The 9976-nt window shown below is 44.6% G+C and overlaps 1 pseudogene; it reads right to left on the reverse strand.

Moving 5' to 3' along the window:
- Positions 1 to 6808: 6808 nt before the first annotated feature.
- LOC102512515 lies at positions 6809 to 9104 on the reverse strand (annotated as a pseudogene).
- Between the last annotated feature and the right edge of the window lie 872 nt (positions 9105 to 9976).

A 9976-nucleotide genomic window follows, 5' to 3' on the forward strand; every position in this document is an offset into this window, starting at 1 on the left:
TCAAGCGTGTCTGACAGGGGAGCTGCAGAATGCTGTGAGAACACAGAAAAAGCACCAGGTCAGACTGCGGGGGAGCCAGAGAGAACTTAGAAGGGAAATGACATCCAGGGTGTTGCTTTTCAGAATTTAGTTTTGCAGACAAAGCAGATTTGAAGTACTTTGCAGGTAACCATTTTTTCTTCCGAGATAAACAGAAGTTTCTCTTTATTTATGTACTTTAAAATTTTGCTAGAAGTTTTTAAAGTTTTGAGTCCTTTTATGCATTTACTGAGACATGACAAGTTCTTTCAATTTGAGAAAAAAATTGCTTTTTAATTCAGTGCTATTACTTCGAGTTTGTTTTTCATTTTTGCCTCTGTTCTAATTGATCAGTTTTCATCTTCAGGATCATATGTAATTCTTAAAGTTCATCGCTTTTGTCTGTCAAATCTATGATATACCAATGTCTTCTGTGGTCATTTCCCTACTTCTCTCTCAAATCTGTTCTCCATTTTATCCCTCCCACTTGACAAAGTGAATGGTTATTTTAATTACACCATTGCATTTTTAGCTTCTCTTCAATAATTTATTTCACCTCAGCAGCAGTCTAATTGCATCACAGCCACATGTCTTTTTCTTTTCTGTTTCTGAAGGTTTTCTGCTTCTGATTTACATAGCTCATAGCTTCTTGCAGCATAATAAAATTCAAGTGGATTTCTAAAATTTTGTTTAAGATCTTGGGATAAATCATTTTCAGAGACCAGCTGTCTGTGAGCTCTAAGCTCAACCCTCCTTGCCCTGTTCTGTGGTATCATAGTTAGCTCCTGTGGGCCTTTCTCTGTCCAAGTAGCAGAATGTTAGGCTTAGTCAGCAGAGGGTCCTGGAGACACACAAATAAGGCCATAGCAGAGGGAATACACTTCCATACTGGGTTCGGACTCTTCATTATCATCATTGTCATTATTGTATAATGGTTTAGATGGGGAGCCCAGAGACTCAGAAAGAATTCCAGCTGTGCCCTCAAGCCACTGTCTCCACTGGACTGCTTAGGACTGCACATGAGATCTGGCCATGTCCGGCTGCTTCTAAGTAGGTCCCACCTGCCCATATCCTCCAACATCTGTAGGCAGTTTTTATAGGCCAGCAGTTGCTTCCATACTCTGGCAAGATTTTTATTGTCATTATTATTGTTGTTTTAATTTGACCACCAGCAGGCATCGTGTTCCAGGGGCAGCCACAGTCTCTTCAAAGATGTCTGAACCTAAGCTTTGCTGGGAATAGGGAGCAGCGAGGGGGTACCCCACTCCTAGTCATTGGTTCCTGTACTGTCCACCCTCCCTCACCCTGGAAGTAGCAGCTACTCTTTTGCACCTACTACTCCAGGACCGTTTATATCCCCATTTTATCCTTTTTAGTAGCTATCCACCATTTACCAGTTAACAATTCTTTATATTCTATTTTCCCTGTTTAAATAAACAGTGTGGTTTCTGTCTCCTGAATGGGAACCACCTTTCTCTGTGTGTGAGTTGCCACCACACAGGGTTTGCACTCAGTGTGTGAACTGGCTCCTTTGGGTATTGTTCTGTTACCCTTCGCAGACCCTCAGCTCCATGGCAGTCTCATGGGCAGAGCAACTTGCCAGATTCCCATATCGAGGTCTGGTTGGATCTCACTTTGCATTTCTCACACTTTTGTTGCTCGGCTTAGTTCTTACATCCACCACTACGAGGAATATTCCTGCTTCTCCTGCCAACAGAAGTTTACTCACGGGACAACTCTTTCTAGGAGGTGATGGACAATCATCAGCTTCCCATCTATTACCTCTTTCCTGTTCAAATGTTTGGTGAAGTATTTTCCTAGAAGTATTAGGGTTAGGGTTAGGGTTTAAAATATCACCTGGCCTTATTTTTGGTGTCTTTACCATTAAATGTTTTTCTATCTCTTCACTGCTATCCAGTAAAGAGGCCTGCAGTAGGGGATGCTACTAAGTTATTTTAAACCCAAGATCTAAAGTACAATTGTTTATTCTGCTACAAACATGGCCACAGTTTCAAAAGCATAGAACAGTCCATTGCCATCGCCCCAACTAACTTGTCCTTATAGAACATCAGACGTAGAGAGAGAATTCAAAATAAGGAAGATGACCTGTTCACTTATACAATTTTCCTTGACTCATTTAAACAAAATTGGCCATAATCAGAAATAGGTTATGGTGTGCTATGGAAACCATAATCATGTAATAAATTTAATACTGTCTTATGAGATATTTAACTAAGATAAATGCCCTAGATTTTATTAACTAAAATAAATGTCTTTAGACTTTAACTAAAATATGTAATGACTGCTACCCAATTTATTATATAAAGCCAAAGTATTGATTCCTTAAGAACCATCAACAGTACAAGTAGACATTAGGATCCTTCCACATCAGGAAGCTTATTCAGGAAGATACTGGAGAATAAATGAGACCATTAACCACGTGTTTAGGTCACACAGTAGCCGGCATCAAACTTCAGTCAGGATTAGATGTAAAGTCTGTTCAGCAATGGAGGGTTGATGCAGTGCATCCCTGCTTGTGACAGATGCAGGTTTTGTAACCCTCGTCAATAAAAGCTTGAAGGATGTGTGTGCTCACACCTCAGCACAGAGAAAGTACCCATGACACAAAGAAATGGAAGTATAAATCTCAAATCACTGTTCATCTAGATGACAGCCATCCAAGTTTTTTAAATGGTAAACAACATGCTCGTAAATATTTGTGAGGGCTCTATGAATCTTTTTTCTTATTGTTCATAGTGATGAAGTGACTGGCTATTGATTTAGCAGTGATTCAAAGTAATCAAAACATTTCAGTCAACTTCAGTCAACAAATTTATTCAATGATCAGTAAATGTAATGATATCAAAGATAAAAATTCTTTAAAAAAACTTGGCCTATATTCTGTCTTTCTTTACATTCTAAACATTAGGCATCAGCTTCAATTTCAGGAGATTCATTAGAGTTTCACCACATCATAGGATTTTGTAGGTATCATGGAGCCCTTGTAAGTTCCTATATGACTAATTCATAAGTCCACAGGATGGGGCAGATGCTTGGATTTGAGGCTGGAAGTGTAAAAATGTCGGTCATAGAAACTTACAGCGTTGTTCATACTCATCAAAAATCTTTGGAACTATTGAGAAATTTTTGTTTTCTTGCCCCAAATGTAGCTCTATAGACTTTCAAACCCAATAGTGCTTTTGTTGTTAGAAAAATGGGTGCTGTGCCCAGTGCTTATTTAATCACAAGTCTAACTGAAGTCATGCATCTGAACTTTCTTGAACAATCACCAATACTCTTGTTTCCCTCTAAATCAGTGTGTTCCTGAGCAGTGTGTTTGGGTGCTTTATCATATATGTAAGAATGGTTATAATTCACATGTGTGCCAACTCAGTGGGAAAAGAGTTTATGTAGTGCTTCTACGGAGTACTACCGTGGAGTCAGTCAGGCCACACTTGGTCACCGTGTTCCAATAATTCCCAATCTCATGCGATCAATCGGAATGGCTCTTACCAACATCAAAAATGCCTGGATTAAAAAAAATGCCCAAATTTATTGTTCTTACATTTAGTGGAGAATGTTCAGCCCTAATCCTTCTTGATCTTTTTGTTGCACTAGGCACACAAGAATATTCCTCCTTTTTAAACAGTCTCTTAGTTTGTATAGCACTTACATGGTTTATCTCCTCTCTTAATCTGTTAAACTACAAGACTGAAAACAAAACACACACAGACACAAATAAGTAGATTGCCTTGGGCAGTATGGCCATTTTAACAATATTCTTTCTTCTAATCTCAAACTCAGCTGTAGTACACTAACTTCACCTAGCTTGAAACCATCTCTAGGATGCACGCCTGGAGAGGTGAAACAAGTGTTGTAGGGAAGTCCCGTCAGCATTAGGCTAGGAGCACCAAATCTTACCCACAGTCTCCATTCTGGGGAAACAATGTGTGTGGTAGGTGTCCTTCCTCTGCCTTGCTGGGAACCCATAGTTTTTCTGTTTGGGAAACAAGCCTATCTGTATGTTCTGGAAGGTCTTCGCTGAAACTCACATTTAGACCCTAACTTCACCAAACTTCAAACTCTCTTCATGAGGCATACTAAGAAAGGTGAAAATAATGCTGTTAGAAAGTCCCTCCAACATAAGCTAGTTGCACCAAATCTTGTACACATGTTCCATTTTGGGAAAATAATGTTTTTGTGAAAAACTTCGTCACCTTCCTCTTTGAGGACATGTAGTTTTTGTGTTAGGGAAAGAAGCCTATATCCATGCAGATGCATAAAGTTCTCAGAAAATGAACCTTTTTAATCAACTCCTTTACAATGACTTATTTATTTTTAGAATTACAGAAATAGCAAATTTAAAATGTAGCAAAAACTTTTCTAATTTATCTCCTTTTAATTTTTAACAGCTTTGTTGAGATACAATCCACAGACCATAGAATTCACTCATTTAAACTACACGATCCAATGTTTCACTACACCCACAGAGTTGTGTGATCGTCACCATTATTTTAGAGCATTTTCACTACCTGCTAAAGAAATCCGGTACCCATGTACAGTCACACGTCTATTCCCCCTCAGCCTCCAGACATAAGAACAGTGACTCTCCTTTCTGTCTGTGTAGATTTGCCTGTTCTGGACATTTCATATAAATGGAGTTATATAAAATGTGGCCTTAGCAGTTTTTCATACAGTATTTGTCTTTGTCTGGCTTGTCTCACTAAGCATAGTGCCCTCAAACAGCAGGATTCCCATCTTTCTCGTGGCTCGATAATATCCCTTTATGTGTATACACCACATCTTCTTTATCCACTCATCCATTGTCAAACACTTAGCTTGTTTCCATATTTTGGCTGCTGTGAATAATGGTGCAATAGAAAAGGAAGTTCAACTATTCTTTCAATATCCTGCTTTACTTTCCTTTGGATATATACCCAGAAATGGAATTTCTAGATCATATGGTAGTTGTATTTCTAACTTTTGAGGACCGCCATACTGCTCTTCCTTACCACTTTTGACATATCAGAATAATTTCTTTTTAATACTATCTCTCTTCTAACATCCTTCTTGCCGTGTTCCCATGTGGGTTTTTCCTGATGCTATTGTAAATGGAATTCTTCTATTTTATTTTCTGATTGTTCACTGCTCATGTATAGAAATAGAATTGATTTTTGCATATTGACCTTGTCTTGTGTAACCCTGTTGAACTCATGTGTTAGTGTTAATAGTGCCTTATGATTTCCTATGTACCAGATCATGCCATCTGAAGATAGAGATTTCATTGTCCCCTTCCCATCTGGAAACCATTCCTGTCTTTGTCCTGCCTAGTTGGCCTGGCTGGAAGCCCCAGTATAGTTTAAGAGGAGTGGCAAGAATGGAAGTCCTTGTCTCCTTCCTGGTCTTAGGGAGACTGTCACAGTCACATATGGTGTTAGCTGTTCTTTCACAGGATCAAGAGTGCCCCCTCTGTTTCTTCTTTGTTGAGTTGCCATGAAGAGTTTTTCGATTTTGTCACGTGTTTTTGTGCCTCTATTGATATGATCGTATTGTTTTTGTCCTTTATTGTATTAATACAATATATTACAGTATTGATTTCTTTTTTTACAAAACAAAACATTTTTATTTGGTCCTTCAGAGGCTGAGTCTGGGAACACCCATGCAGTCACCCTATAGGGATGGTACTGACAGTTGATAAAGTAGTCTCTGCATCAGAAGAGCTGCCATATATACAGGGTTAAGAATACTCACAGCTCAGGTAAAAGGAGAAAGCATAAAGGAGGCCCAGGAAGTAATCTGTTATTCTGGGTGCTTCTCCAGTTGTAAACCCAACCCCTGCAAGCCCCATGGGAAGTGAGGGCTGTGGGCAGGGCCACCTGCTACCTGGAGGACCACAGGGCAGGGGCCCCAGGTGGACCTTGGAGAAGCTGGCCTCAGATGTCCCTGGGCAGTCATAGAACTCAGGGCATCACAGCCATGGGGAGGATTCTGGGCTTCTGAGGTTGGGAGAGGCCAGGAGGGGCTGCACCCTGTGTGTGCCTGGGCAGGGCTGGCCAAGGATTTCTGCTGTAAGGTGCTCCCCTCGGCAGAGGTCAGATGGCGCTGAGGACAAAGTACCTCACCCAGCATCAGAGCCAGGCCCAGGCCCACCTGACTTGCCACCGCCACCCCAGCCAGGGACATGGCTTCTGTCCTGGCTGGCACTCCAGGAAGTCTATAGTGTCCCTCCCCACCCTTGCTTGAACCTGTTGTCACCAGGCACCTGCTTCCTGGGACACACTGCTGGACCCTGGGGACTCCACCATGCCTCATGGGGGCTGAGTGGGGAGACAGTACCAGGGCCAAACTGGGGAGAAAAGGCTCCTGACCTTATGCACCACTCGGGGAGTGTTCACTGCTCACGCCAGCGTCCTGGCCTCTGACTCCCACAGCAGGAGTGGTCCCTGCTCTCACTACTGGGGTCCTGGCCTTTGAACCTCCCAGATTTGGTTCTGTGAATGGACTCTGGGCTGCCTCACCCAGGTGAGAGGCCCTAGCAGTCTGAGCCCCACCTCAAGGTGGGCCACACCGTGGAGGCTGCCACATAGCCCCTTTGAGCTAAAGGCCAGTTTGAGGCATTCTGCTTGGTGCCTAGGAGGCCCTAGACAGGAGGAGGGGCAGGGAGGAAGTCCCAGGGAAAGTTGCACCCTGCAGCTGGCACTCCCTGCATCGGGTTCTGAGATCGTGGTTCAAGAGTCCTGTGTTGGGGTCTCCCTCATAAAGTGGTGGGGGGCAGGTAGGCATGGGATGGTCACAGCGGCTGGGGACCTAGCAGGTGATTGACCTCAGATGTGAGTGGGGGGCTGTGGCTGCCCCCAGAGGCCATTCTGTCACTGAGGAAGGCCTGGGCTGCCTTGCGGTGCACCAGGCGGTGGGTGATGGAGAAGCCGATGTGACTCTCCAGCTGGGACAGGATCACCAGGACCTGCATGTTCAGGGGCAGGACGTGGTCCTGGGTGCACAGGCGACCGCATGTGGACACCTCATTGAAGCTGTCTGAGCAGTCGCTCTGCACGTGCAGGTGGGACTTGTGTTGCCAGTTCTCCATGAAGACGACTAGCCTGGCCCAGCCATGCATCAGGTAGTAGCAAGTCAGGCACTCATGTCCCTCTTGCCACACACCCCTGCTCTCTGTGAGCAGGGTGATGGCATTGGCTGGGCCCCTGTGAGCCCCACCATGACGAGTCTGGAGGTGTACACGGCCAGCACAGGCCCAGGCGGCTCTGGCGTGCTCCTTGGGACACTGACTGAAGGGTTAGAGACCTGCGTGGCCGGCAGGCCTGGCCCCAGTGGTTGAAGGCACTGCACACCACAGCATATTTGCCAGGCTCCAGCATCATGTCACAGTTGACAAACTTCTTGTCAGCTCGCTAGCTGTGGGCCAGCAGGCCGCCTGGGCTCAGGTTCCCACCGCCAAAGGATGCCTGGAACACCAGTATGCACAGGCAAGGAGGTGGCGGTCCACTGAGTCCGTGTACCTGCTGCCCTCTTGGAAGACAGCGAACTCCAGGAATGCCCGCTCCAGCACCCTGAGGGCCGTGACGCCATGGCCCACCGGATGAGCTCGGGAAGCAGCCCTGCACCCACGCCTCCTGCCAATCCGCGTGCCCCTTGCAGATGTCCACAGAGTCTAAGTACCTGATCAAGTCGCTGTACTCCATCCAGAAAACACCCTCACTTCTGCTGTGCAGCCTTAGCTGGGTTCCCACAGGGGTTCCCAGCCAGTGTGTCCATTTGTTCGACCAGCTGCCATTCCAGGAGCAGTGGCCCCATGGGCTCTGGAGGCACAAGAGCCTGGAGCCCTGGACATCCCAGACATCCAGGATGGAATAGGCATGGCGGGGGTGCAGCCCTTGGCTCTAGTACACAGCATTGTATTGACCCCCAGCCCCCTTAGAACTCAGCATTCTGGCCTGGATGAGGTCAGAATCCACAGGCTCCTTGTGGCGGTTGGTAGAGCTGACCTGAAAGGCCAGGCTGTCACAGGGGGCTCCAGTAAGCGTTTCCAGGCCCTGGATGGCACGCCTGGCCTGGAGGTCAAAGTAGGAGCCATGCAGCTTGGCCTGTGCCTTCTAGATGAGGGCCAGCTGCTTGTGCTGTGCCTGTGAGAAGAGGAGGATACCGGCCTCATTGCGAGGCAGCACGTCCAACAGCACCATTGTCCACATGCCATCCTTGCAGAGCTACACCCTGTGGGTGCTCTCTGCATACAGACTGCACGTGACCATCAGCCACTCGAACAGGTCCGGCCGCTCGGCCAGCACCGCCAGCGCACTCAGGAACCAGCAGATCCTGAGCAGACCCTGCCAGATGTTCGAGGGCCAGAGAGTGTGGAACATAGGCCATAAGGATCCATGGTACCTGAACATAGTGCAGTTGACCTCGTGGGGCCGCAGCCATTGTCACACATGCTGCTGGACACTGTAGCTTGCAGAGAAGCCCACAGACTGGGGCCCGAGAGGAAGCTGCAATCCAGCAAGCTCACACTGCTCTCCCAGCAGAAGGCACGATGCTCTCCCACAGGGCCTTGGCCTCTACAGAAATTGAATTGGGGATGTTAAATTACCCTTGCATTTCTGAAACCAATGGCACTTCCCCATGGCATAAAATCCTTTCCATACATTACTGGATGCATTCTGCTAGTACTTTATTGAAGACTTTTTGTGTCTATCTTCATAAGAGATACTGATCTGTTGTTTCCTTGTCATATCTTTTGTTTTGATACCAGGGTGATACTGATCTCATAGGATGAGTTGAGAATGTTCCCTCCTTTTCGATTTTTAGAAACATTTTTTAAAAACTGGTATTAATTCTTGAAATGTTTGGCAGAATTCACCTTTGAAGCCATCTGGGCCTGGGCTTTGCTTTGTGCAAAGTTAAAAATGACCGATTCAATCTCTTTATTTGCTGTAGCTCTGTTCATACACGCTACTTCTTCTTGAGTCTGATTTAATGGTCTGTGTCTCTCTAGGAATTTACCCACTGCTTAGTTTACCTGCTGTATCGACATGCTCTTGTTTACAGCATTCTCTTCGAATCCCTTTCATTTCTGGGAACTCAATAGTGATGATTATAGTAATTTGAATTTTTTTCTGTCTGTTTATTGAAAGATTTTTCTATTTGTTTCCTTTTCAAACCTACTTTTGGTTTTACTAGTTTTCTCTATTGTGATTCTGATCTACTTTTTTTTCTGCTCTAATCTTTATTATTAACTTTTCTCTGTTAGCTTCAGATTTAGTTGGCTTTTCTTTTTCCAGTTCCTTGGGGTGGAAACTTAGGTTCTTAATTTGGGATCTTTTGTCTTAATCCATCTATAAAGAATTACCATAGACTGGGTGGCTTAACAACAGACATTTATTTTCTCATGATTCTGGAGGCTGGAAGTCCAATATCAGGGTGTCTGCATGGTTGGGTTCTGGTGCAAACTCTTCCCAGCTAGCAGATGGTTCCTTATCACTGTGTTCTCACATGGCTAGAAAAAAGACAGAGAGCAATCTCTCTGGTGTCTCTTTTTTTAAGGGCACTAATTCCATCATAAGCCTTCATGGCCTCATCTCAACATAATGATCTCCCAAAGACCCCATGTCCATATACTGTCACATTAGGGATTAGGACTTCAATATATGAATATGTGGGAACTCGATTCTGTCTGTAATATCTTTCTTCCCTTTAATATAGGTGTTTGCTGCTATACATTTCCTTCTATGCATTGCTTTTACTTTATCTCAGAAGTTTATCTTTTTAAAGGCAAAAATATTTTTTGTTTATTACAGGTTTTCATGGTATAAATGGAAAAGCCACTCAAGCATGTGACAGGAGAAGTTATCACATTTCATTGGCTGGGGGAGCAGAAATGTTAGCCCAGTGGCTAATAAAAAGCCTTATGCCTCTGACACTGCTGACTGTCTGCTGGATGGCA

This window comes from Camelus ferus, chromosome 13 (genome assembly GCF_009834535.1).
Source record: "Camelus ferus isolate YT-003-E chromosome 13, BCGSAC_Cfer_1.0, whole genome shotgun sequence".
Lineage (NCBI taxonomy): Eukaryota > Metazoa > Chordata > Mammalia > Artiodactyla > Camelidae > Camelus > Camelus ferus.